The sequence below is a fragment of the Psittacula echo genome (assembly GCF_963264785.1).
Source record: "Psittacula echo genome assembly, chromosome: 4".
NCBI lineage: Eukaryota > Metazoa > Chordata > Aves > Psittaciformes > Psittacidae > Psittacula > Psittacula echo.
In genome coordinates, this window is record NC_137738.1 from 87,962,752 (window position 1) to 87,990,034 (window position 27,283).

A 27,283-nucleotide genomic window follows, 5' to 3' on the forward strand; every position below is an offset into this window, starting at 1 on the left:
TGAAGATTGTCATTTGGACCAGATGACCCTGAGAGTGTCTTTTCAACTTCCCACAGAGCGGGTGAGCTTTCTAATTAATCATTTGGGTACCTATAAAAAGGGACCGGAGGAATATTTTCTGTGAATTGCTTACAAATGAGGAAATATGAAATGGTGACAGAGAATGACAACATGAATTAGAAAACAAATCAAGCTTATTGGAAAATTTCCGTTACAACAGATAAGACTACAGTTACATTGAAAATGCAAACATATGCCTATATTGAGATCCTCAGGTCCTATCAGCCTCAGAATCATAATACAGCAATAACAACTATATTATGTTATCATATGTCATGAAAAAAGGGAAGAAGCATGTCACAATAGATATTTTTTGAGTATAAGTCATGCTAAAAGAATACAGATTTAGTTCCTATGTAGACAACTCTGGAGGTATAAAATTAACTATTTTAAAGATTTTGACTGCATTAAACATAAACAAAACCTTTCCACATGACCAGATTTCTTCAGAAGCCCTGGGAACAGCTCTAATGTCACTTCCAGTCCAAACTAAAGAGACATGAATCTTATATTTTCTTCTCTGTCATCACAGTTTCTTAACCACCTAGGGCCTCTCTTTTCAGCAATGGTCATAGCAATTTGATTTACTGGAACACACTTGAGAAAGACTACGAGCCAGACTGCCTGCTCCCTCAGTTGGGCAAAAAAAAAAAATGTGAAATAATCAAAACAGCTGAGAAAACACAACACAGTCTCCCTGGTAAAATCATATCTCATCTTTGGAAGCAAAGAAAGAGCTGTGGCTCTGGAGCTGCTCACTCTACACAGTACATGGCAGAGAAATGCTTTTCCTTACAAAGGCCCCAACTCTGCCACCTTTAAGTAGAGGAGTGAGCATACACACACTCACACTTAAAATAAACATGGTCTAATAAGATTATTTTATTTCAGCAAAATCTTATATAATTCCTTTTAAAGTGACAGAAGACATGAACAATTCTGCACAGAGAAGTGCCCCAAAGTCTCCTTTCTCAAGTGAGAACCACACACACATGCAGAGATTTCTTCTTGCCACTCACCTCTCATGTTGAAAATTTTCTCTCCTGTGCAGAAGTCTTAGTTTCAGCAAGACAGATGGGACTTTTTGTTTTTTCTCATCATGTCTGTGAACTCCCAGCAATCTGCAGACCCCACTGAGGAAAACCTAAACCCTGAATCCTTAGAACCCTGATACCACAAGTTGGCATTATCATCTCTTCCAAACATGGAAATATAATGGACTGTGTGAGCATTTGATAGTCATCGCTAGTTTATGTTTACCAGACTGGACGTTAAGGTTGCAGTTCAGTATCTCCAGAGAAGTTAAACCTTTTAAAATTTTCTGGGGAAAACAGAGGCCCCGTGGTCTCTCAGATGTATAAGAGCTTGTTAGGAATTTACGGGTCTTGTCTTTGACCTCATGTTCTTTAAATTATGTTTGTATTCTTCCTTAAATGCTGTGGGGTTTTTATGTTTAGTGTAATTAATATGCACTTAGTTTCTCTTATTTTAACTGCAGCCAAAACACTGAGCTGCTGCTCAGTCTGAGCAGGACAGAAATATAGTGAGGCATATTTTTCTCCCTATTTAGCTGAAAGTGATTTGTAAGGGATTTAGAATTACACAATGCCAAAGTGACACATTCAGCACATTCAGCCTACCTTTCTAATCCCACCCAGGATTGCAATGTTATTTGCACCAATGAAGATAAAATGTAATTATACTGAAATCAGATGGGTTTTTCTCATGTGTGTGGTTGCTGTAAAGCACAAAGAATGGTGCTGTAGCCTCCAGACAACTACAGATTTAATATTTAATATTTGATAGGATACAAAATTAAGATTAATTACAGTAAGAATAGTTATCCTTCACCATTTCCTTAAACAGGTTTAGCTGCTTGAATTCTACACTTATTGTAGCAGAACTCAATGAGAAAGAGAGATCTGGCAGAGCAATGTTTTCCTCTACACAAAAATATTTCCAAATATGCTTTCTGAGATTTAAAGAGAAATCAGAGAAAAATTATAATCCAAACAAAAGAAATGAAAGCAACAAACAATTTAAAACCAAATTACTCCCTTTTTCAAGGGGAGTTTTTCATATTTATTCATAAGACATGAGTCCTGGACTTGTATTATCGTCTTACTGTGTCAGTGCAGATCTTTGAAAGCTATTTAGGGGGAAAGAAATTACCAGGTAGTTTGACTGAAAACTGTGTTTCTGGTTTCCTTTCTATGCTAATTTCACAAATAGTGTTTGATAAAAGGATGTTATAAATGTAGGCCTAGGAGTGGAAGGAAGCAACAGAAATCCTTTTTTAGAGACCTTTTATGTCCTAGAACTGTGGTTCCCAAGAAAACAAGAGCCTTGTTAGCACATAGCCTGGCCTGTGCTGACTTTGTGGGAGAGAAGATGGTAGTAGACCTGGAGCCAGAACAAGGGAGAGGGAAGAGAAGAGGGAAAAATCTAGTGACATACAGAGCAATGACTTTATGTACTCTCAGGTGTGAGGAAGTGACAAAAGATTGAATTCTGTTGATGCTAGGGCTCAGTATACTAGCAGAAGCCAGGGGACTTTTCATTTAATGCTTTGTGTGAACATTTAACTCAACAGAAACTTCAAGGCCTAATGCTCTGTGAGTCTTTCAAACTAGCAAGGTTACTGATACATATGGAAGCTAATGAAATCTCAAAAAATAAATTACCTGAGTACTGAAGCAGAGATAGTTATAAAAAATAAAGCCTTCTCTTTTAGAAGCAATTATGGCTGAGAATTTTTAATTGCTATGTTGAGCAATTCTATGATATGGTAATGTCTAACATATGTTGGCTTGCACAATTAAGACATTTTGCTTGTGTTTCTGGAAAGTTGACTAGGTCTAAGCAACTGTTTTCTAATTTGATTATATATGGCAATATTAATGGTCCAGATGTTTATCCAATATATTTAAACTTGTTTATACTTACTTGGAACATATCCAGGATGCAGTGGAAACATAACAAATTTAATTAATGTCAAATTTCCATCTTATTTCTCTGTTGACGCTCGGCCTGATGTTAAGAGTAATGTACTGTATTGTTCTTGGAATCCAGTAATACCTAACGTATCTGATATTTGTGTGCTTCTACTTTGTTTTCCCTCACTATTGTCAGGAAACAGGTTAAGTCTTTCAGAGGCATGAATTCAAATCCATCCATGCAGTTGCACCACTTGGAGGAAGTCAAAACCTGTTCCATATTCTCCTCTGAAATACTTTGTTTGGATGTTTGGAGTCAAACTGATCTCTGTTTCATGTTAGCTTGATAAATAGATATGTAATTGTAATATAATTGAGCAATAAAGCTTCTATCTCGGAGCAAGTTATACATATGCATTCCACTTCTATAGCTTGTAATTATCCAATAAGCAATCCTGCAGTCATTGTCATCACTTTATTACAGTATTCTGTGTTCTTTTTGCATGAGATGAATAATTAGAACTGATTTTTTTTTGTCAATTAATTATCATGCAATTTTTTCACAAAAATGTTTTTTCCTACTTGGCCACCCTATGGATGGTCAGGCCATATTAATAAAATTAATTATTTGCAATTTTGCCCTTTAGTTCCTGAATGATTTATCTGGAAATAATTGGTCCAGATTCTCAGATGTTTTTAATCAGAAGAGCTGTATTGGAACATGAAGAATTTTACTGATTAAAACCAGGGGAAAATTTGACCCATCTGCTGCTATGATGGCCTTAGTGGTGAACATCACCCTTGACATGGTATTAATTTGTATAAGCTAAGATTGCTTAGCTTTTTAACTTTTGTCAACTTTCTTGACATGAGCACTCTCACAACCTTAGCGATGTTTTAACAGTTTAGCATTCATTTAAGTTGATTTAGTTGATTAAATCTTGAAAATCTTCTCAATAAGCCATCAGTTGCTCAACAAAACATACATTTTAAGAAAACCCCAGACAAACCATGACGTTTTAAATGCAGTGTAAGGACAATTCCTTTTATATACTGATTCTGACTGTCAGTGTCAATCATAAGTACTATGCTTTCAGTTCCCTCTCTCCTTTCTGTAGGTACTATTGCCATTGCAAGATTCAGAATCAAAATAACTTTGTACTGGCCTTCCCATGGCATCACAGTGCCACATTACAGTTTTGGAAGAAATGTCTTTGTCCCAGATGCCTTTATTCTACCGGTAACAAGTACAGTCACTGAGCAGCAGCTCCTGCAAACAGTAGGCGGAGCAGCATCTCAGCATGTGCATTATCTAATGAAGCTGGGTGATAATTTTAATGTGTCATTCAGAAAAGATCACAAAATTCAGATTATGAGGTTTCTGTGTAATGCTTTAACTGGTAAGCAGACTAGCAAATGTAAAGGACATCTGAATTGTGTAGATTTCTGTTATATTGTAAAAGCCTTTCCAATAAAAATGAGAAAGTAAATAGTTTAAGAGGAGTTAAAGATTATGTTCAACTAAAACTTTTAGAAGAAAAGGAAATGTTCTTCCTCATTAAATTCCAAAAAATGTTCTCTCCTGTCCCTTCTATCAGAAACCACAATGGTGATATCAAACTAAACTGCAACATGAGGACTTTTAACAGCGTTTGTAAGGTCCCATTTTCCCTTCAGCAGAAAGCACAGTATTCCCACAAGGAAATGTGCTTGAAATGGCAGAACGTATTTATAAATGCACTTCCTCAGTTTTATTCAGGAGGCCAAGAACTAGTTTGTAGGGTTCCATGTGATGGAGCAGGAGGAGAGGTAAAGAATAGGGTTCCACAGAACTGGGCACCAGAAAACAATATTATTCAGATATAATTCATACCCAAGGTACAAAACTCAATGGCACAAACCCAATTTACACATTCTTTCCCATAACAGAAGCTTAGCACAAGATATGGGTACCATCCAATTCTTTTTGATTGAGAGCGACCTGGTAAATATTGAATTATTTTTTATACAGTTGACCAAAGAAAACAAAATGCCTGTACCAAAAAGTAAACCAAAATCCTTCCAAAGATGCTCATACACTATTGGAAACGTTGTTTCTCTTCTTTAAATTGATCATATTGTTATGCTAATCCACTGAATTTTGTGCCCTGACATCTAATATAGTGTTAAAAACATGAATGTTGGTAATGCCACCTAATGCCAGTGTGGTTTTGTTGTTATTGTTCTTTATTTCAAAAATGGTTAGGCAGGTTTTGGGGAAGATATTATTTACTACACAATCTAAGAAATCTGTGGGCAGCAGATTTAAATTTACAGACATTATGGAAATTCATAAGGACCGCAAAGTACATTTTGGGTGTTTAGTTGATTTTACTAATCCTCATTTATTACTTTGCCATGTGAAAAATACTATATTGGTCTAGGTCTAATTGTGTGCAACCCTTCATTTTCAGGTTGAAGTTATCTGACATGGTACAAAATGGGTATAAGAGCAAGTGAACTCAAATATATTTGAAGAACCACATTAACTTCTTTTGATAAATTATAATTTAGCTGGCTTAAACTACTGTTTCTTTGAAGTTCATATTTTGTGTCTACGTCCTAAAACATATGATTTTTAATATTCCATATGTAAACAATAAAACCTGTTCACGTCTAGAATTATCTGATTTGGCATTTATGCATCATATTCCAACTGCTTGTTTTCAGTCATATAGACTTTTTCTACATTCAGTTCTACACCACTTTTCACTTGGTTTTGTTCTTTTTTTTTTTTTTTTTTTTTTTAGCTGTTAGGTGTATTTCTTTCTTTGTAATGAAACAGAATAGCTAAAGGTTTAGGTGATTACCAATGGGACAGTTTACTATTAATTTCAAGTACAGCTCAGTTTGTTAATTTATAAAAGAATTACTGAAATTTTTCATTTCTATTACTAATAATTAGTTTATTTAATTGTGAATTATGATGGTACCCTGAGCATAACTTCTATTCATATTGGATAACAGAAAGAAGTGAATAACCATTTTGGTTCTATCTGTGGATGTATTCCTTTTTTCTCTTCAAGGAAGGGGATGCTTTCTTTCTCCACTGTGTTAGCATCTGTAAGGACAATCTTGTTTCAGTAAAGAATGGTCCACCCCTATATTCAGGAAAATGATTGCATGTGTCAGGACTTCAGCGTAGATAAACAGGAAGCTAATAACATTGAAGTGAGGACAGACTATAAAGAAGAAATAGAAAAACTCTGTCTGGGCGTGCAGGGATGGTATTAGGAAAACCAGACCTTTTCTGCATTTGGAACTAGCAAGAGTTGTCAAGAGCAACGAGAACTTCTACAACTGCATCATAATAAAAGGTGAACAAGAAAAATGTGGGGCCGTTGATGAATAAGGTGACCACAAGTGAAGATAAGGTGATGCTTTCCGAGCCTTAGTGTTCAGAGGACGTACCTATAAACTAGCAAAAGGGAATGTTGCATCCATCTTCAAAAAGGGCATGAAAATAGGCAACTATTCACTATTAGCCACAGTCCTGTCCTGGAAAAATCCAAAACCATATTCCCCAAAAAACATTTGTAAGCACACAAATGAGAAGGTGATTGGCTGGTTGGGTGATTAGCCAGCATTGATTAATTAAGTGTAAATCCAATTGCCTTCTATGATGAAATAATTTGAAATCTGCTGATCTGTGGATGAAGGAGGAGAGGTGGATGTTGTCTATTCTGATTTTGACAAGGTTTTTGACAAAATGTCTGACAGTATCCTTGTATCCAAGTTTTCTATTTTTGGCTGGGATAGAGTTAATTTTCTTCATAGCAGCTAGTATGGAGCTGTGTTTTGGATTTGTTCAGGAAACAGTGTTGATAATATAGGGGTGTTTCAGTTATTGCTGAGCAGTGCTTACACAGAGTCAAGGTCTTTCCCCTGTTTCTCACCCTACCCCACCAGCAAGGAGGCTGGGAGTGCACAAAAAGTTGTGAGGGACACAGATGGGACACCTGACCCCAACTGACCCAAGGGATATCCCATGCTATATGGGGTCACGCTCAGCATATATAGCTGGCAGAGAAAAAGGAAAGGGGGTTGTTTGGAGTGATGGTGTTTGCCTTCCCCAGTAATCCTTATGTGTGATGGAGTCCTGCTTTCCTGGAGATGGCTGAACACCTGCTTAACAATGGAAAGCAGCAAATGAATTCCTTGTTTTGATTTGCTTGTGTGGGTAGCTTTTGCTTTACCCATTAAACCTTTGTCATCTCAACCCATGTTTTCTCACTTTTACCCTTCCAGCTCTCTCCTCCATCCCACCACAGGGGGGAGTGAGCGAGTGGCTTGTGTGTCTAAGTTGCTGGCTAGGGTGAAACCATGACACCAATTTAGCACGTTACAGTCTAGATTAGGAGTGTATTAGATGGGTGACGTGTCAGGTTCAGATGGTGTTGGGTAATGGTTCATATAAGCTAGAATGTGAACTGCACCCTACCCTTTGTGCTAGACATCACACAGAACACCTTCGCTAGAATTATTTTTGTTAGTTTGAAAACAATTTAGGCATTATAAGAAACCTGGCCTTTGTGCTCTTGAATAGCTAATTTTACAGAGCAAAGAAGCATAAAACTCGAGCAGCATGACAAACACATTCGCATTTTATGTCCATTACCTTATATTTCTGTTACATCTCTGAATGAGCTAGATAAATCAGAAAGATCTTCACTGGCAGTAGTGTTATATACAGAAGCAAGAACACATCATTATATATTTCAAATAGTTTAACTGTCTCTGACTTTACCATTTATTTTTCATATTCTGTCAATGTTATTCCCATATTTTGAGGTCCAAAGTTTTAAATTAATCAGTTCAAGCTTTTCTGGTATATTGTAATGCAGTCTGCTCTTTCACTTTTCTATTTTTAATGGAATTACCTTGAGTCACTTAATTTAGAAATTTCTTCCCACTAAAACCTGATTTTCCTGTAAGTACCAATAGAAGCACAATGTTACAGCTGTAAACAGTTTTAGACACCCTTCAGCTACAGACATAGTTTAGCAAGATTTTCTCTTTCCAGTACTAAATTAATATTTAGTTGACTTTCCATTAAGGAGTCAAGATTTTATTTTCCATGACTGCATGTTCAATATCTCTTACTCCTTTCTTACTTTTAATACCTTAAGAAAAGTTGTTTCAAGCATACAGATATATAATTTATATATACATACATACAGACACACACTTACTGATTTAATAAAATACACTTCCTCATCAGATAACCTCACATGTTTGTCACTTAGCAATATTTATGAGTATCATCACTGGGAGTTTAACATGAAAGTACCTTATGTTTTAGGGGAATTACATATTTCAGAGCTAGTAATGGTAGGAACTGCCTTGGCAGACAACGAATTTCATTAGTGGGAGTTCACCATGTGTTCATGAGGATATTTTTGTTATGGGACAAAGGGAAAATGAAAAATGATAAATTTGTTGTTTCTTTAATATGAATTGGGAGTGCAGCAGAAGCCAAGTTCACAGTTTTTCCTGTAAATAACAGGAGAAAATTTTCTGGAAAGGAAGAAACACCTCTTGTGGAAAATAGGCTTGGTTGTCAACTTTAACCAGGAATCACAGTCAAAGGTCCCTCAAACAATCTTCATTTTTCTGGGTCATTTAATTTTTTAAAAGTTTTGAGACTCAGAAACAAAATTGCAGTCAGCTGGCATACACCTTCAGGGAGTTTTCACCATCTCACAGCAGCTATGTTTGTAAAGATACTGCTCAGCTTTGAACACCTTTTCGAAAATAGAACTCATGAAAAATCCAGTCATCCAGATAGGTAGCAATTCACATGGAGGATTGAAATTAATTGTAGCAGGTTAAAAATGCATCAACACAACTCATTCACAGAGTTCCAGTAAGAAATGAGTAAACAAAGACCTGTGATGGCAAAGGGAAGTCTATATCAAGTCATTTTACACAACTACAGGTAACCCTAGGAAAACGTGTTATATTTCAGAGTAATATAAACTGCATAAAATAGTCGTACCCAGCTGATAAACTGATGCTGGAATAAATCCAATGATGCTGCTTTTTTTTTTTTTTTTCTTGTTTAAAAAATTGAGGCTGTTTCATTTTTGTAATTATCTTGTGGTTTTTTGTCTTTTCAATTAAAAATAGTTTTATCTAATTGCTGAGGTGAGTAGCTCGAGAGAGGACGCCTTCAACACCGGAGCGAGGAGGAGATCAGTGTCCAGGAGCCTCTACTCAGAGCGGCCAGAGCCACCAAGGGAGCCTCAGGTCCTCGGCAGGACTTGTCCAGGGCCGGCAGCTCAGCTGACGCGAGCAGCGACTCACAGGGGGCGGAGCCACGAGGAGCGGCACCAGCCCTGACTGGTTAAAAACCTGCCCCTGGGAGCGCGAGCCACCAGGAGCGCGGCGAGGCAGTTTGTGTGGGCAGGTGAGCGGGATGGTGAGGCTTCGCCGTATGACCAGGGCCCGGTCTGGGAGCTCTGCTCTGGCTGCCCCAGCAGTGGCCAGCGTAGGCACCCAGACAGAGCCGATGAGAGGGGAGGCTGCAGTGCAGAGCTCGGGGCGTAGAGAGTGTCTGCACTGATCTCCTGAGGGAACGGTGCCCAATGGGCAGGGCTGCGCTCGGTGCTCCCTGGTGGAGGCCCTCCTGCAGCAGGGGCTGAGCTGCGGGATGCTGTTAATAGACTGCAAGATGTCAGGGAAGCTGAGAGGAAGCAGGACTGCCTCCTCCAGGCCCAAACTGTGCACGGGCCTCAAGCATCCCCTGAGGCTCATGGGGGAGTGGAGGAGGCTGTCAACCCAGGAAGCTGGGAAATAGTAACAACAAAAACCAACAAAAAAAGGAGGAAGAGGACAATTAAAAACAAAGGGCTTCCTCCTAAAGCTGTTGTCCCCACCCAGAACCACTTTGCTGTCCTGCAGGGGGCTAAGAAGGAAGGGCGCTTGCACCAGAAACAACTGGCTGGTGCACCAGTAAAGAAGATCACTACTGGTGCTGCCAGGAAAAAGAGAGGGGTCCTAGTGGTAGGGGACCCTACTTTGAAAGGGACAGAGGCACTCATCTGTCGGCCTGACCCGGTCTCGAGGGAGGTGTGTTGCCTACCTGGGGCACGGATCAGGGATGTTGCAGAGAGGCTGCCTCCTCTAGTGAGACCCACGGACTATTACCCACTTCTGGTGATCCATGTGGGTGCTAGTGATGTTGATAGCAGTAGGCTGGAGAACATAAAGAAGGACTACAGAGACCTGGGAGAGGTGCTCTGGTGCTCAGATTGTCTTTTCATCAATTCTCCAGGATACAGGGGGAGACCTTAAAAAAACTAGGAGGATTGGCCAAGTTAATAAATGGTTAAAAGGATGGTGCCATAGTCAGGGGTTTGGGTGTTTTGAATACGGGACCCAAGTTAGTAGGCCAGGTCTACTGGGGGCTGGTAGAATTGATCTGACAAAGAAGAGGAAGAGTGGTTTTGGTAGGAGGCTTGCCAAGCTGGTAAAGGTTTCTTTAAACTAGATGTGTTGGGGGAGGGGGCATCGTTCCATCCCAACACACCCAGTCAGTTGCCAGCACCTACAATAAATGCTCGGAGCGATGCAGAGATATTCCAGCCGCTCCAGCCAATGAGCCAGCTTCATTTGGAGCTCGGCTCAGATGCCTCTATACGAACACCCATAGCATGGGGAACAAACAAGAGGAATTAGAGATGTGTGCAAAGGAAAAAAGAGGCTTATAGAAGGTGGAAGCAGGGACAGGCGGCCTGGGAAGAATACAAGGATGCTGTCAGGGAAGCTAGGGACCAGGTGAAGAAGGCTAAGGTCCAGTTAAAATTGAACTTGGCTAGGGATGTTAAGGATAATAGAAGGGAATCTATAGGTGCGTAGCGAGTAGAAGACAGACTATGGACAACGTAGGCCCCCTTCGGAAGATATCTGGAGAACTGGCTACCCAGGATTTAGAGAAGGCTGAGGTTCTTAATGACTTCTTTGCCTCAGTCTTCACTGGCAAATGCTCTGACCGCACCACACAAGTCTTGGAAGGTGAACACAGGGACTGTGAGAATGAGGACCCTAGGCCCACTGTAGGAGAGGATCTGGTTCAAGACCATCTTAAAAACCTAAACGTACACAAGTCCATGGGACCTGATGAAATCCATCCGCGGGTCCTGAAGGAGCTGGCGAATGAAGTTGCTAAGCCACTGGCCATCATATTTGAAAAATCATGGCAGTCAAGTGAAGTTCCCGATGACTGGAAAAAGAGAAATATAACCCCCATTTTCAAGAAGGGGAAAATGGATGACCCAGGGAATTACAGACCAGTCAGTCTCACCTCTGTGCCTGGCAAACTCTTGGAGCAGATTCTCCTGGAAGGCATGCTAAGGCACATGAAAAACAAGGAGGTGGTTGGTGACAGCCAGCATGGCTTCACTAAGGGGAAATCCTGCCTGACCAATTTGGTGGCCTTCTATGATGGGGCTACGGAACTGATGGACAGGGGCAGAGCAGTTGACGTCATCTACCTGGACTTGTGCGAAGCGTTCGACACTGTCCCACACGACATCCTTGTCTCTAAATTGGAGAGACATCAATTTGATGTGTGGACCACTCGGTGGATAAAGAACTGGCTGGATGGCTGCACACAAAGAGCTGTGGTCAATGGCTCAATGTCCAGCTGGAGACCAGTAACAATTGTTGTCCCTCAGGGATCGGTGTTGGGAGCGGTCTTGTTCAACATCTTTGTCGGTGACATGGACAGTGGGATTGAGTGCGCCCTCAGCAAGTTTGCCGATGACACTAAGCTGTGTGGTTCAGTTGATACGCCGGAGGGAAGGGATGCCATCCAGAGGGACCTCGACACGCTTGTGAGGTGGGCTGATGCCAACCTGATGAAGTTTAAGCATGCCAAGTGCAAGGTCCTACACCTGGGTCGGAGCAATCCCAGGCACGGCTATAGGTTGGGCAAAGAAGGGATTCAGAGCAGCCCTGCCCTATGGAGAAGGACTTGAGGGTGTTGGTCGATGAAAAAATGAACATGAGCCGGCAGCGTGCGCTCGCAGCCCAGAAAGCCAACCGTATCCTGGGCTGCATCAAAAGGAGCGTAACCAGCAGGTCGAAGGAGGTGATCCTGCCTCTCTACTCTGCTCTCATGAGACCTCACTTGGAGTATTGTGTGCAGTTCTGGTGTCCTCAACATAAAAAGGACATGGAACTGTTGGAACAAGTCCAGAGGAGGGCCACGAGGATGATCAGGGGGCTGGAGCACCTTCTGTATGGAGACAGGCTGAGCAAGTTGGGGCTGTTCAGCCTGGAGAAGAGAAGGCTGCGTGGAGACCTCATAGCAGCCTTTCAGTATCTGAAGGGGGCCTACAAGGATGCTTGGGATGGACTCTTCATCAGGGACTGTAGTGATAGGACAAGGGGTAACAGGTTCAAACTTAAACAGGGGAAGTTTAGATTGGATCTAAGGAAGAAGTTCTTTACTGAGAGGGTGGTGAGGCACTGGAATGGGTTGCCCAGGGAGGTTGTGAATGCTGCATCCTTGGCGGTGTTCAAGGCCAAGTTGGATGAGGCCTTGGGTGGCATGGTTTAGTGTGAGGTGTCCCTGCCCATGGCAGGGGGGTTGGAACTAGATGATCTCAAGGTCCTTTCCAACCCTAACTATTCTATGATTCTATGATTCTAATGAGATGAGGTTTATCAAAATATCTGCAGCAGAGAATGAGAATCACATGATAGTGGACATAAGTGGAAGACCAGAAATCCTCCTCAGAATTCTTATTGAATTTCCTTCCATTTTACTTTGTTTCTGAGGATTTGGGATTGTGACTAAAAAGAATTGTAAGTTTTATTTGTCACCAAGTTTAACTTGGTCTTAGGTGCATCAACTAATTTCATTCCAGTAGAATTCTGCCCACTTCAGTAGCACAGATCTCAATTTATTTCATTTCACTTTTGGCAAGTGAGAATTCTCCCAATTACTCTATTTCAAGAACTTAAAAGCCAGGGAGGTTTTCATCATAGCACATGGCCCATAAATACCTGATACAGTAGTTTCAAAGTTTTTAACCCATAAATATTTGGGTTTTTAACTTTCCTTTTAGAGATGACATAGATATGAATTCCTGCACTACCTATGGGAAACTAAGCTTTCTCTAGTGACCCTCTGATCAGGGAGCGCTGACCTCATCATTACCAATGTAGGATGTTGGGATTCAGTGTTTGGAAGGGTTGACTGAAATCTCATGTGTTCTAACCAAAGCAACATGTTTGTCTATTTTTTAGCAAAGACAGCTATATACTCTTCATCCTAGCCATCTGTAACAAATGTATGTTGCTATCTGATGACATTACTGATATTAAATAGTACAGGTATTTTAGTCCATTTTAAAACAGTAGTCATTGCAGAAAGTGTTGGTAGAGCATCTAGAAGAATTAAGTCTATCAAGAGAGTCTAAAGCCTGCTTATTTGGCATACAAATTAGTGCACAAAAAAGACATGAACTGTGGGTTTATTCTTCAGAAACAGGTGATATTAAAAAAATAGGGGCAGAAAAGGTACCTGAGAGAATAGTTATCAAAATATTTTGGTGGTTGTGCAGCTTTACAGTTGGACTATTCCTAAATTTCTTGGTCAACCTTAGCAAAATAATTGCAGTACTGACAATGTCAAAAGCCAATGATTGCACAATGTATTAGTGATCAGAATTAACATTACTGGTACATTTTTTCATTGTGGAAAATTTTACCAAAATGTAGTCATTTCTTTTTACTGTGACTTCGTGAAACTGACTGAACTCTCCTGCTGGTACACCTGTAAATGTGGGAAAAATACAGAAAATATCAAGAGATGTCAAATGTCTGTCTGTAGATCATGTCATTAATAGATGAGTGAACTAATACATACTATGGTACTGGCAATATGTATTACTCTTCTGAAAATTTTATTGTCTTCCGTTTATCAGTATGTTCTCAGGACCTGGTTCTGTGGCATTGCTATGGAGCTGTACTGCATTCTTTCTTTCTTTGATGCATGATTTTGCCACTTTAAAGAATTAACCTGATTTGCCAGATCATTTATTATCTTTGTCTCTGAAAAACTCTTTCTAGAAAACTTTCTAAGAAATTCTAAAAAGCACTAGAATTTTAAAATCATAAAAACATATAAAAGCTATTAATTTGCAGTTTTGAGGAACAACAAAAAACAAGCCCTTCTTAAGACTGAATTTCTCTAAAAGTATAGGAAAATTTTAGAAAAAATGAAATGACGTATCCTATAAGACACTTTCTGTATAATATAAATGTCAGCTTTTCTGGCCAGGCAGTCGACAGTGACGCAAACATTATGGATGTGTGCTGCTATGATTTTGGCTAATATGTACAACTGCCAAATGGGATCACACAGAAGAGCTGTTTGGATGTGCAAGAGGTGACCAATTATTAGAGATGATCTGTCTTTAAAAGACTTCCACACTTATACTTTACCTTATTCCAAAGGATGTTTCCCTAGCAGCTAAAGAAATTAGTACCTTTTTACTAGGTGGTCCCTAATCTTAGACCTTTGACTTTAATTGTATATCCTTAACACAAATACATATGTATTCCATGCAGTAATCTGGACCAGCAAATACCGTAATAATTCCTTCAGCATTTTTGTACACCTTCCTCAGAATATTTAACCTATACTTAGAACGACCATGCTGAACACATATACCCTTGAATCCAAGTATTACATTTGCATATAAGTTCACAGCAGACAATATGACTTTTAGAAATCTTCCTGTACCTGCTTAGTCAGGTAAGCTATTGATATTAAATGTAATGATATTACAAACGAGGAATGAAGTCCTGATTTTCAAGGAACAGAGGTAAAACTTTAACTCCTTTGAAGTCCAATGGAATATTTTATTTCATTTCAGTGGGACCAGATTTTTTCCCAGTCTGTCTCTTGTTCATTGTGGAAACCTTATTGAATCAACAAAGGCTGAGATATTACTTTTTTCACATTTAAATTCCTTACTGCATTCTTATCTCTCCCATCTGGGTGATGCATGCCCAGCTAAGTTTGGACTTCCTTTAGAGAAAGCTGCTGCCTTTAAATAGCTCTCTCTAGACTGGTAGATTCTGTGTCTGGTTAACCATCAGACATTTCTGTGTCTAGTAATTTCTTGTGACACAGATTCACCTGAAGCACGTCATCTCATTGGGCACATGACTGAATTCCTTCATTAATCATGACATTCACATTAGTCAGACACTGAGGTCACCTTTGCTAACAGTTAAATATCAACAGAGAAAGTTCCATAGGCCTAATGGAACTTGCATTTAGAACAGTAATGTCTAAAAAAATCTTCTGATTCTGGATATTATGGATTTCCTGTGTCAGTAAAAACCCCATCTTTTAATACTTAAACACAGTAATATTTAATCATCTCCTTTTAGCTACACTAAAATGTGTTTTGTGAGTATGTATTAGCTGCTGTTAACAAATATTACAAATTTTCTGTGTTTTAAAGCTAAGCCTAATGTTGAAAAAGTGTAGAAAGGAGAACCATAGAGAAATCATTTTTGTGGATCAGAAAGAATATGCATGGGTATCTCCAAAACTTGGGTACACTCATAAAAATATTGTCTATTTTGGAATGCATTGTCTCAACTCGTATCAATTGGATATGTCAAAATTAGACTTGCTGTACACTCAACATCTATTTCTGTAATATATCAATTTAGAAAAAATACAGTAACTGGTCATGTATTACACTAACAGAACCCCTTTTATTGGTGCCAGGAATAACTGTGCATTTTCAGCAAGAAAAAAAAAAAAAAGGAATGTTTTTCTATGTAAATAATAGATAAAGAACAACAAAAAAAGCATAATACAGCTATCTTCTCCCCAGGGAAAAATAAACCTCTATAAGCCCAATTTGTGTAGAATCCATTAGGCAGGAAGTTAGTAAGCCAGAGTCTGTCCTATGATTCTGAAGGGAACAAGTTAATGTTGGGAGTTTGGTGCCTTAAATAAGAAATTGCGGAAGGAAGGAAGAAATTTCAGCATTTCATTATTTCTCATTAGAAATTTGCTCTAAAAACACTTTGTCTGGGCAAACATTTTTCAATACTAGTGTATAAGCTGGAAGAACACAGTGTTATAATAAAGCTATTAATATCAAGAGGCCACCTTGCAACTCTCAGCACTTCCACTCTGAATGTGTTCCACAGCCCCAGGAGGCTTGCAGAGGTGTGTCATTTTAATACACACCAGGAAAAAAATCATCTGTCTGAAGGTTAGATTCTCAACTGGGTTATGTACAAGTGGATTTTTAAGCCTCAGAAGACTGCAACCTTTAGTGTTCTAAATAGAGGTATGGCATTTAACCATTTTTATTCCACTAAGCATGATGGTCTATGTTGATGTTTTTTTAGGCACAAAGCCTGTACCCTTCCAGAACAGCAAAATGTGAAAGTAGTGGGATGTTCTGGATATCTTGCCACATTGTGTATGCAAATTCAGTGGCCCCAATCTTAAGAAAATCCATATGCGTAAGGTTTGGATGTCATGTAAGCTTATGTGATTATTTGTGTTTCTGTGTCTGACTGTGAAGTCAATGTTAAAATACAGAATCATAGGATCATTTATGTTGGAAAAGACCCTTAGGATCATCAAGTTCAACTGTAAAACTAATGCTAGCAAGTCCACCACTAAACTATGTCCCCAGGTGTTACATATCTATGTGCGCTTACAAGCACACACAATTTCTAATCTAGTTTCTACTTAAGACAATGCTAACCTTTCCTCTGATGGTAGTTCTGGCTGACTAGAACCATATATGCATGAACACTCACTTTCACAAGATGGTTTTAACTGGTGTTTTTATGATACTCACAAGATTACTCATGTCTGTATTTTCTAATTCTTCTTGTCTTTGCCTTTCTCTCCTTTCAATCAGGAAATGGAACCTGCAAGACTATTCCTTGCAGAAAGGCAAAATGGTAATAGGATCAAGAGTTATGAGAGAGAAAACGTTAGAACTAGAAGATCAGTATACAACAAAAACTCTTTCTTGTAAAGTAGGACAGGCTTCTCTAACTCAGTAGAAGTCAGAATCCCTTAGGTATCTTGAAAATCCCACTTTGTTTGCCCCTAACAAGGCTATTCTCACAGATGGGTCTGATGTGCTGCTGATTGCTTATGAAGATCAGAGGACCACAACAAGGAACATGCCTGGTACAAAAACTTAGTGAAAATTACCTAGCTTGGATTTCTTAGAAATGCAGTCACAATGGTACGTAAAAGATCAAAGGATTAAGGGTGTGATACAACTCTCATCAAAGTTATATGGGGATGGATCACTCCTTAAAAACACAATAGCAGTATGTTCCTGAGAGATTCAGCGATGCCTGCATTATAAATCAGTCCTGCAAGAATGACTGTGCACCTTAAGCTTCTGTGACAAACAATCATAAAGTGGTCTTTGACATTTATGGTGGATTATGCAACTGTTTAATGGGTTTATTCACAGCTACTCTACACCATGTTCCTTCAAAAAGGAAAAGAGTAGGCCAGGCTGTAGAGAGGAAGGCTGGTTGTTTAATTTGTTCTGCCTGCTGCACCAGGACTACCTGCAAGGAGGGAGACAACTTCTTTCCTGAAAATAACAAGGATGCTTCATAAGAAGGCTGCTCCAGACTGTGACATGGGTTAAGGAGAATCAAAATGGAGAAGAAGAAGTTATCTCAGCAAATAAACTGTCCTCAGCAAGAACACGAGTTGCCTTAGCAAGGGAGATTGCAGGGAAGAGCAGGAAGCAGACATACAGTCTGACCTGAAGAAGAACAGGTATCAAAACTAATGCTCAAAACCCAGAAAGGTGTCTGGAAAGTGTTTTGTAACCTAGAAAACCACTTGAAGTTGTTAAATTTAAACCATGGTGGGGAAAATATGTCCTGGACAAAAACTGTAGAGTTATTCTGCTTTGTCTGGTGCTTAGTGCCAAGTCTAAAACTTATGCATTGTGTCTTCTGTGCTCTGTCAAATGTAGATTATGTCTGTATTTGTATCAGGTTATAACATAGTAATGAAGTCTACATGATGGTGGAGGGGAAGTTTTCTCTCAAATGTTGATGCAACTACTAGCACTGAATTATCATGATATCCAAAGCTCTACTGGAAATGTGAGCTACAGGGTAGCCTTGATACTGTAAGTATTTGGGAACTCAAAGAACTCATTCTGTAAGTCATAGCATCATAGAATGTTTTGGGTTGAAAGGGACTTTTAAGATCACCTAATTCCAACCCCCCTGCCAAGGGCAGGGACACCTTCTGCTAGACCTGGTTGCTCAAACCCCATCCAGCCTGGCCTTGAACACTGCCAGGGATGGGGCAGCTACAGCTTTGCTGGGCAACCTGTGCCAGTGAGGGCTGGCAGATCTGCAGAAAGAAATTTTGAATATAGTAGGCAGAAACCCTAGGAAAACTTTCTGCCCTGCCGTCTAGTCCTTAATCTTCAGTCTTTACTACTTTTATGCCAGGGAAAATAATGGCAATTTATTAGTATAGAGTGAAACCATGATGTACTGTTCCAAATAAGCAACTTCTGTTCCCACGCTGTAGAGTGAATCTATGTTCTGAGATATGTTCCAGCAATATAAGTGTCTTTTTTATTTAACTAGCATAATAGCTCAGATCTGACCTCTTACCATGACTAAGTATCTTTCCACTCCAGCACCTGGAGTCAGAGAGCCCCCAGCCATCTCTTACTGTGATTACTTTGCCACATCAAAGCTACCTCTGAAATCTGGAAATTCCTAGTTTGTTTCAAATAGAACAATCCAGAGTATACACTTATACTCATCCATGGGAGACTTTTACTGTCCTGTCATCGGGAAAGCACAAAATGTTTACAAAATATAAGGAAAAATGTTAAAAGTAACCATTAAAAAAAAATAAAATCAAAAACCAGAACAAGTACGCTGCAAAAGCATTTGCAGGTAGTTGGCTAAGGAACTAAGAAATCACCTAAGAAATTCAGGTATTTATAAGGTAGAGGCCACCATGGATAGCTTGCCCCCAAGAAAGGTAGCTGCCAGTTCTACAGTTAAGTGCCACAGTCTCCGTTGTTGGCACTCATGGGATAACTTAATTTCAGGACAACTGTCCAAAGCACTTGGAGGTGGCTATCTCACATCTGTGAGGTTCAATGAGGTTTATAAGGACCATAATATATAGTGTTTCTATCCTGCTAGGTAATAAGAAGAGAAATTTGATGGCCATGCATCTTCTCTTTCTTGACTAGTGTTAAACAGAACATAAGCCCTGAGCTCTAGCTACTCAGTGTCACTTAGGAAAAAGGGGTTTTTGACTTGCTTTGCAATGGCCTGGCTCTATTTCTAGTTCGGGAGGAGCCTATACTCCTTTGTGTGGGACTAGCACGTTCCTTTTAGCCTTGCATTTAGACCTAGAGTCTTTTTTCCACCATGTACATCTCACTAAATTGACCTCTATTGGGGATGCCTTTTTACGTCTTCCACACGCTTACATTGTTGGATTTTTTTACCCACGGTATACTAACAACTGATGGTAATAACACTTGTCTTGTTCCCTGCTTCATTTTTATGGACAGTTATTGTCCTGAAAAGATCAAAATACAAGAATATTCTGTATACCCCATGCATACCTTCTATAGCATATTGCTGACCTCAAACTTAGGAAATCCATTTCCACCTTTTGATTCTTTTCAGTGGATTCCTAAGGAAAACAGAGGAAACAAACAAGCAAAAAAAAATATTTCAGTGTATCTCTGACTCCTTTCCCTGAGCTCCTTCTCCCTCAGTACAATCTCAAAATTATGTCTAGATAGTGGCAGGAACCAGCTCTACACCACTGCCAAACAATACAGGGGGGATAAGATTGTGATTAGCACATAGGATCCAGAACACGGCTTTCCTCAGGCAAAAAGCAAAGGAAAGACATTTGTGGTAAGGATGACTGGCTGGAGGAAACAGTAAAGGTGAAGAAAAAACATCAGGGACTAAAATAAAATCACTGGGACAAACTGATTAGAGTTAAAACTAGATTAAAACCAAAAACAGGGAAGGAAAAGGTGGGCATATTGTTAGGAGAGGAATGGGAATAATTTTACTGAATAACCGTTGATTTGTAGTCATGCTTTGGAGGATGACAGAAATGCAAATCACAGTTACAGTACATGTAAACACGAATGATGACAGAAGGCAGGAATAATTGAGAAAGTTAAAACCTCAGTGACATCCAAGACTGTACCAGGTGTTTTCCCATATTGCATATATTATTTGTCTGGAATGAATAGCATCTAAGGCAATCTCAAAGGATTTCAGGTATCTGATTTTTTTTCCTTTGGGCCTATCAGGGAATCTGTCATTTCTCTGTCTCCTTTCCAGCCTTTTCTCTGGAGAAAAGTTCAGCGTCTGGATGGAGAGTTGCATGTGCAAGCACTTCACAAATCAGTATTAACTGTATTCCCAAAATAGCCCTGATCAAAGTATTCACAGGTGGATGGACATCAAACACCATTGCTTTGTGCAGCGAATACATCAAGATTTCTCTCCCAGACTTCTAGCAATGGTGGTACAATTTTTGAAGGTACCATATTTGTGAGTTGGCAGGAATTACATCCCACACTTCAGATAAGGACATAACACAGGGTACAGCTGATTCTTAGCAGATATTTGGTCTGCCCATACTTAGATCTATTGCACCTGTATGCAGCTACATATGACACATATGTAGCTGTACACAGGTCATGCAGCCTTAGTGTTCAGTTCAGAAAGTTGGAAACTTCTTAAGTGATAGAACACCTCTTTGCTAGAGGAAGCTTGTCAGCAAATATATTAGTTATGAAAACATGATAATGAGATAATTTTATTAGATCACAGACACACCATAACTCACATACTGAAAGGATATCCTTAAAGTATTTCTGTCTTGGTAAATAAATGCAAGAATACTTTTCTTTGTCTTGCACTGTGAGATGGATCTTGATTGAAATTCTGATGCTGGTAAAACAAATATGGTTCTGTCCCATCTTCACCAGACTGAAATTTCCTTGTGTATTCATTACATGATGAAATGCTCATATACCGATGTAACTGTTCCCTTTATCAGCAATAGTCTAAATTGAGATTACTTCTGTTTGTCACACACAAACTGAGGTTAACACTTACATAGGTTTCTCAAGACCCTGCAAACTTGTCTCCTACTGGCAGAAGTTTCAGGGAAACATATGTCAGCAAGTCAAAGTGGAACAATCCCAGCAGGACCTTGCAAAGAACTTTTTGCTGTGAATTCTTTGTAAGACAATCAATATATTGACTTCTCTTTTAATAGTGATACGTACGATATAGCATGAGGGCTAGGAGCTGTTCCTTTAAGAGAAAGATGACACTGAGTCAAGTATTGTGGTGTGATTGACAGCCAGCAAGGTGGCTGACTTGTATCTGTGTAACTAAGGACCATGGCAGTCACAATCCAGGAGAAACTTGTTAAAAAAAAGAAAAAGACAATATTCCCAGTATAAACAAAGTACTCCTCAAATAGCTGAGTTTGTGATTAAGAGTGTAATGAATCTGAAAGCTCCAGAGAGACTATTTGTTCCAGGCCATTTAGAGAAATGCAGCTGAACAAAACATGGAATGGTGGAGACTAAAAATTCTTTTCCTGAGATGAGAGCAGGCTGTCCTAGCACTGACTATACCCTTGCACATCACAAGGTATGATCAAGAGACTATAAGCTGTAGCTATTTAATTTACTATTACCGGCAGCAGGAATAACCAGAATACTTTTCCATAAAGGTTAAAAAAGAATGCTCAGGTTTCGCTATCTGGATCATCAAAGCCAGCCTTAGCTCTCACAGACTACACACCTTATAAAGAGCTAGTTATTTTTCTGACTAACTAGGTAGGTAGATAGGTATTTTTCTGACTAACTAGGTAGGATGATCACAAGTGACAGGAGAACACTATAGAACAAAGATTATAGAAACTGAATTGGTGCAGCCTACTAAAAGCAGAAGCCCCATACAATGCAGATTTCAAACTTGGCAAGTCCCTGTTTAGAAGATTGCAGGAAGCTTGGTGATTCTACACAAGAAGACAAGGTAATTTTTATAAGGCTGGGATAGCTAAATGAAAACAGAGCCAAGTGGCATTACTGAAAGCCAGAATTACACATGACTCAGGAAACCAGTCCAAAGTTGAAACACCTAAACTGGCTAGACGTATGATCTCTCATTGTTCAATTTTAGAAGAATCCTCAGCTTTTATTATTTGTTAACATAAAGCCATCCATCTCCATTTAAATAAAATAGCTCAAGAAACCAAAAGAACCAAACCAGATTTTCTAGTATGTCTGTTGGTTGCCCTGAAAAGTTTAGGTTGCCATCACGGCACACCTAATCCTAATTTAGGATTATAAATTACCACACCTAATTTAGGTCTAAACTGCCAGTCTCAGTTGTTTCTGTTACAATATTAAATTTTTCTTTTCTTTCCCTTATGTACCATGACAGTATTAATGCTGACATAAGTTTATATGAAGAGCCTTTTTTTTTTTGGAAAAATTTGTAGTTTCTCGCTACTCGTGTGGTGAGGGACGGAAGCAGTAGTTCCCTCCGAACTAGGGCTGAGACATAGAGCATTCACAGAATGCGGGTCATCAACGATTTATTGCGCAGTTAGAATTCCTTATATTTGCCGCCCAAGCACCTCCCCAGGGTCAGCTGGTTCCTGTCCCTCCTGACAACCTCCCGTCCATGCACCAATCCCTACATCTCCCCCGCCTCAAGACTAGAAAACTCAGGGTTTTAACAGCTATTCCAGATAACAACTTATAACTCTAATTAACTAAGTAAGAAAGGTTTGTGCCACTAAGTATTCACACACAGTGCATATTACATAATCAAACAAGAAGGAAACAAACATCCTAATACTAATAAACACAGAGCGTCAGCCTAAAGGGACCTAGACGCAGGTGTTTCCGGCCTGAGTGATGTCGTATTCAACAGCCGGCCACAAAGTTCGTAAAGCACGTCGTGACTGGATCTGTGAGTGAAGTCATCTGGACACATAAGGGCCATGGATGTCATTTCACACCTCTTTCCATCACTCTGTCCCAGATACAGCTGAGCGCCAATCACCACCTGTGAAATATAGCTCAAATACAAACTTACAGACACAACTACAAATACGGTAATAACCATTTTGCCAGTACCCACCGTAGCCCAGTCTCCCCCTCCACACAGGCATAGCCTCGCCCATGAGCACGTAGGGCAAATGGACCTATCTTGCCCTTTTCCAGATCTTTCACCCATACCTGTGGATACAGGGGTTTGTCTAGAGGTGGAGCAAAGTGCGAGCTCATGGGGGATTGTTCACTTGATCCATGCGAGAATTGATTTAAACTAGTCAGAGCAGAAAGTAAAAGTCATCGCACACGGACTGCGGGAGCTCTTCCGGGTACGGTCTCCCCCGCCTCAAGACACATGAGGCGAACTTTCAGAGTCCAGTGCGCGCGCTCGACGATAGCTTTGCCAGTGCTGTTATGAGGACAACCGGTCTTATGTTCAATATCCCACTGTCATAAAAACAAAGCCACCAGTTGACTTGAATATGCTGGGCCATTGTCGGTCTTGATCTGGCTAGGGACTCCCAAAATCGCCATGACGTCGCGCCAATGCAAAATGGCCACCTTAGCGTCTTGCTTGCATTGTGCCATAGCCAAGATGACACTGCTACAGGTATCAACTGTGACATGTAAATAGCGCATAAAAACTGGAGCACAACAGTCAGGAACTGGCAGACCTTGTGCAACACGGTCTGCACTATTGTTACCTTCAGTTAGGAGTCCAGGGATGTGCGAATGACTATTACAGTGATTTGAGCAAATTTCAGCAGCTCGCTCAGACAAAGCCTGAAAAAGGACTTGTGCACACTCCATCGTAGTCTCAATGGCTAATGGGGTCCACAGACCACTGTCGTAGCACAGTAGCTACAGTATATGCTTCCAGAAATTGAACTGCTATTGGCTAGACGTAACCAATATAGATTGTGATTGGCTCAGAAGCGCAGTCCACACATTTTGAAGCAGATAACAAGCTAAAATTATCCATTTGCTACCTTTCTCATGTAACTTGCAGTTTCACCATCCCGCTCCCACATCTTGTTAGCCTTGAGCAAACGCCAAGTTCCTTATTCTACTGCACGTAACTGTCCTTTAGTAACCTAAGGCTAGGCCTTGCAGCCTGGGTAACTTGAATTCAGGCCTTGCAACTTAACTCAGAGTTTGGCTAAGACCAAACAGCTGGGATTGCTCACATGTCCATTGTTCAGCTGTATTCTTCATAACCACCATCTCCTAAGGCTGACATCTGAGTTGGTCACGAAATGTCCACTGTCCCTCAGCCACTCCACAATTCCCTCTTTTTGTTTTTGAGCAAACCAGACGGATGTTACATTTTTCTTAACCATAGATATCACACAACGCAACATATAACTTGCTACTAATACAAATAAAACTAACACACATAATATAGTTGCTCCATCCATCATCTTTCGTTAGCCATTTAATCCCCTCTTTCAATTGTTGTATACTCTTATAAATTGATTCCAAATGATCTGACAAATTCATGCAGCACATTCCCTCAAATTCAGCACAACCATGCCCCTGTGCCAACAATAAAAAAGTCGATTGCTGCCCTATTTGTAAGGTGGCATGACGAACACTATCAACATCAGTCAAGAGCCCACTTAGTGCAAGCATAGTAGCTTTTGTCAGTTCCTTCTTATCTTGCTGGGATTCCTTCAGCTTTTGTTGACCCTTGGTTCATGTCCGACTCCACGTAGGCACTTGCTGATCTGGGTACATGGCTGTTCTTTGCCAGAAAGTCATCCACATCTCCGCCTTTTTCTTTCTATACAAGCCAAACATGCTTTGTAGCACTCATAATCATTCGTTGGATACATTAAAAATACACAGCAACAAAATCAAAATCGTTAAAATGACAATAAACACCATTAGTCCACCTTTTACTAGAGCAACCAGCCAACCTGTCAGTCCCCATTCACCTAACAAATTGTCCAGCCAAAAGGCTTGCCCATCCTCATACACCTTGTGTAAGATCTTAGCATGTTTCCATATTTCTTCAACACAGGTCAGTCACAGGCTGCTGGGTCTGCCCTTTTTCTCCTGGATGTCTCTCTGATAACAGGGGAGGCCATCCCCGCACATCAAGGTCTGGCATGGCATGTGTCCCCATCACTCCACACCTGCCGGGTTGCAGCCAACAGCAGAGCTAAAGGTTCTTCTTGGTGGCAAACACAGAGGCCAACCCAGTCTTGCCCTTGACTGTGGCAGCAGGCATTTGGTCAACCTCAGTTCTTGTACCTCGTTGTCAATGCAGAGTTTCACCTGCTTCATCCAGTAACAAGTTGCTACTGTGGCAAAGCATACATAGATTTACATTACCAGATAACTATTACAGGTTACAACAGCATGTTGAAAATGCTGATGGCAGTAAGAAACTAGCCAAAGAATTTTCTTACCAGTGGAGTTCTTCCACCCTCTTAATTTGTTCCATTACCTGGTTTATAACACTACCATCATATTAGAATCTTTCTAGCTTTTGCCTTAGCATTTTCTAGCAGCTGCTGCAAATTTGCATGCTCTAACATCTTTAACAAGTAACAAATGCACACAATACAAGGTATAGTTTCTCATTAGCAACTGGCTAGTAAATACAAGTGGGTTTTATACACAAAATCACAGCCTCTAATAACAGCTACGTTACAAGCACACATATTCAAGTTATTACTTTTCAGTTGCCCTCAAGTGATGTCCTGTAATCATTTACTTTTCTCCTCCTCTATCTCATTCTGCTCGGGGTATTCACTGTCAGCTCCTGTAGCTGAGGCATCGGGTTCCTCCACTTGTCTGTCCAGCTCATAGCAAGGCTTTGCAAACTTTGCAGGCAGCTGCCATGGACCTGTAGGTAGGAGAACACAAACATACCCCCTCTCCCACGCTATCAGCTCCTGAGAAGGAGGCCGGTTAAAGTGATTCAAAGGCATTCTGATGGGAAAGAAATGTGAAGCTACAGCTGCCTGCCTGCTTATCAGCAGCAGTAAATACCTGCCAGCAATGGCACTTTGCATTAACCCTTTCTTGTCCAAAATGTTAATCTGCTACCCATTAAAACTTTTACACAAACCCAACAACAAAAAATACATAGAGCACTGTCCGCCCTCAGCACACACACACGCACACACGCATGGGATCCCACAAGCACACTCCATACAATTACAATATTTGAAACACAAAACCTAGACAATCATTATTCCCGCTATATGGTCCCTCATACAGAACGTAGCGTAAGGACCCTGTGAAGACAATCAAAAATCAGCTCCAAGCAGCATCACTGCAGTGTAAGGTGGCAGGCTCAACTTTAGCAGGCATCCCCGCAGAGGCTCTGCCCCCCCCACATCGCACGAGCCTTGGGCTTTTACACTGACCAAAATGCACACTCATTCCGATGCAGGTGGCCAGCCTACACTGGAAGAAGTGGTCAGCAATATCCTTAAGAAGTCTCCAAGGGCTAATAGAAACATAGATATACATGGATATATATTTCCCAACTTCTAGTACATGTGGATAACAAAGAGACTATCAAATGAGTTGTATATGGGGTTTCAAGTCCACAGCCCACCACGGCACTCACACACCATGTTCAAAGGGCTGTAAGGGTACCTTTTTTTTTTTTTTTTTTTTTTTTTTAGAAAATCAAAAACAAACTAAACACTCCAGCCTGGTAGCCAAGGATAAAGACAATGTCGTTAGTAGGGAGGATTCCCCCAGGGTAGACTTTGAGGGTTGCTGTCGCTCGGTGTGGGGAACCCCCCTGTCCCCTGCCCTGTCGCACAAAGGGGAGTGTTGCCAGGGCTCACAAGACTCCACTTCCCGGTTTTTTGCTGTTGCCGCGGCCGCGGTTTCCAGCAGTCGTGCTGCAGCCCCGGCGCTGCCCGCTCGGCCGCGCGGCTCGGGGGCTCTGGCCGCGCCTCTCAGGGCACCTTCCTCCACAGCTCCCGCGCTTGCACCCGCGGCTCCTCCACTCACAGCGCCTCCGTGTCCCGCAGCCACTGAAGCAGCTCCTGTCCTGGAGACAACTTTTCTCGATGGCACCCCACGTCTCCCCTAGATCTCCTGCTTTCTTTTCCCCAGCCAAGACCGCTTCCAAAAGCTCTTGGCGGA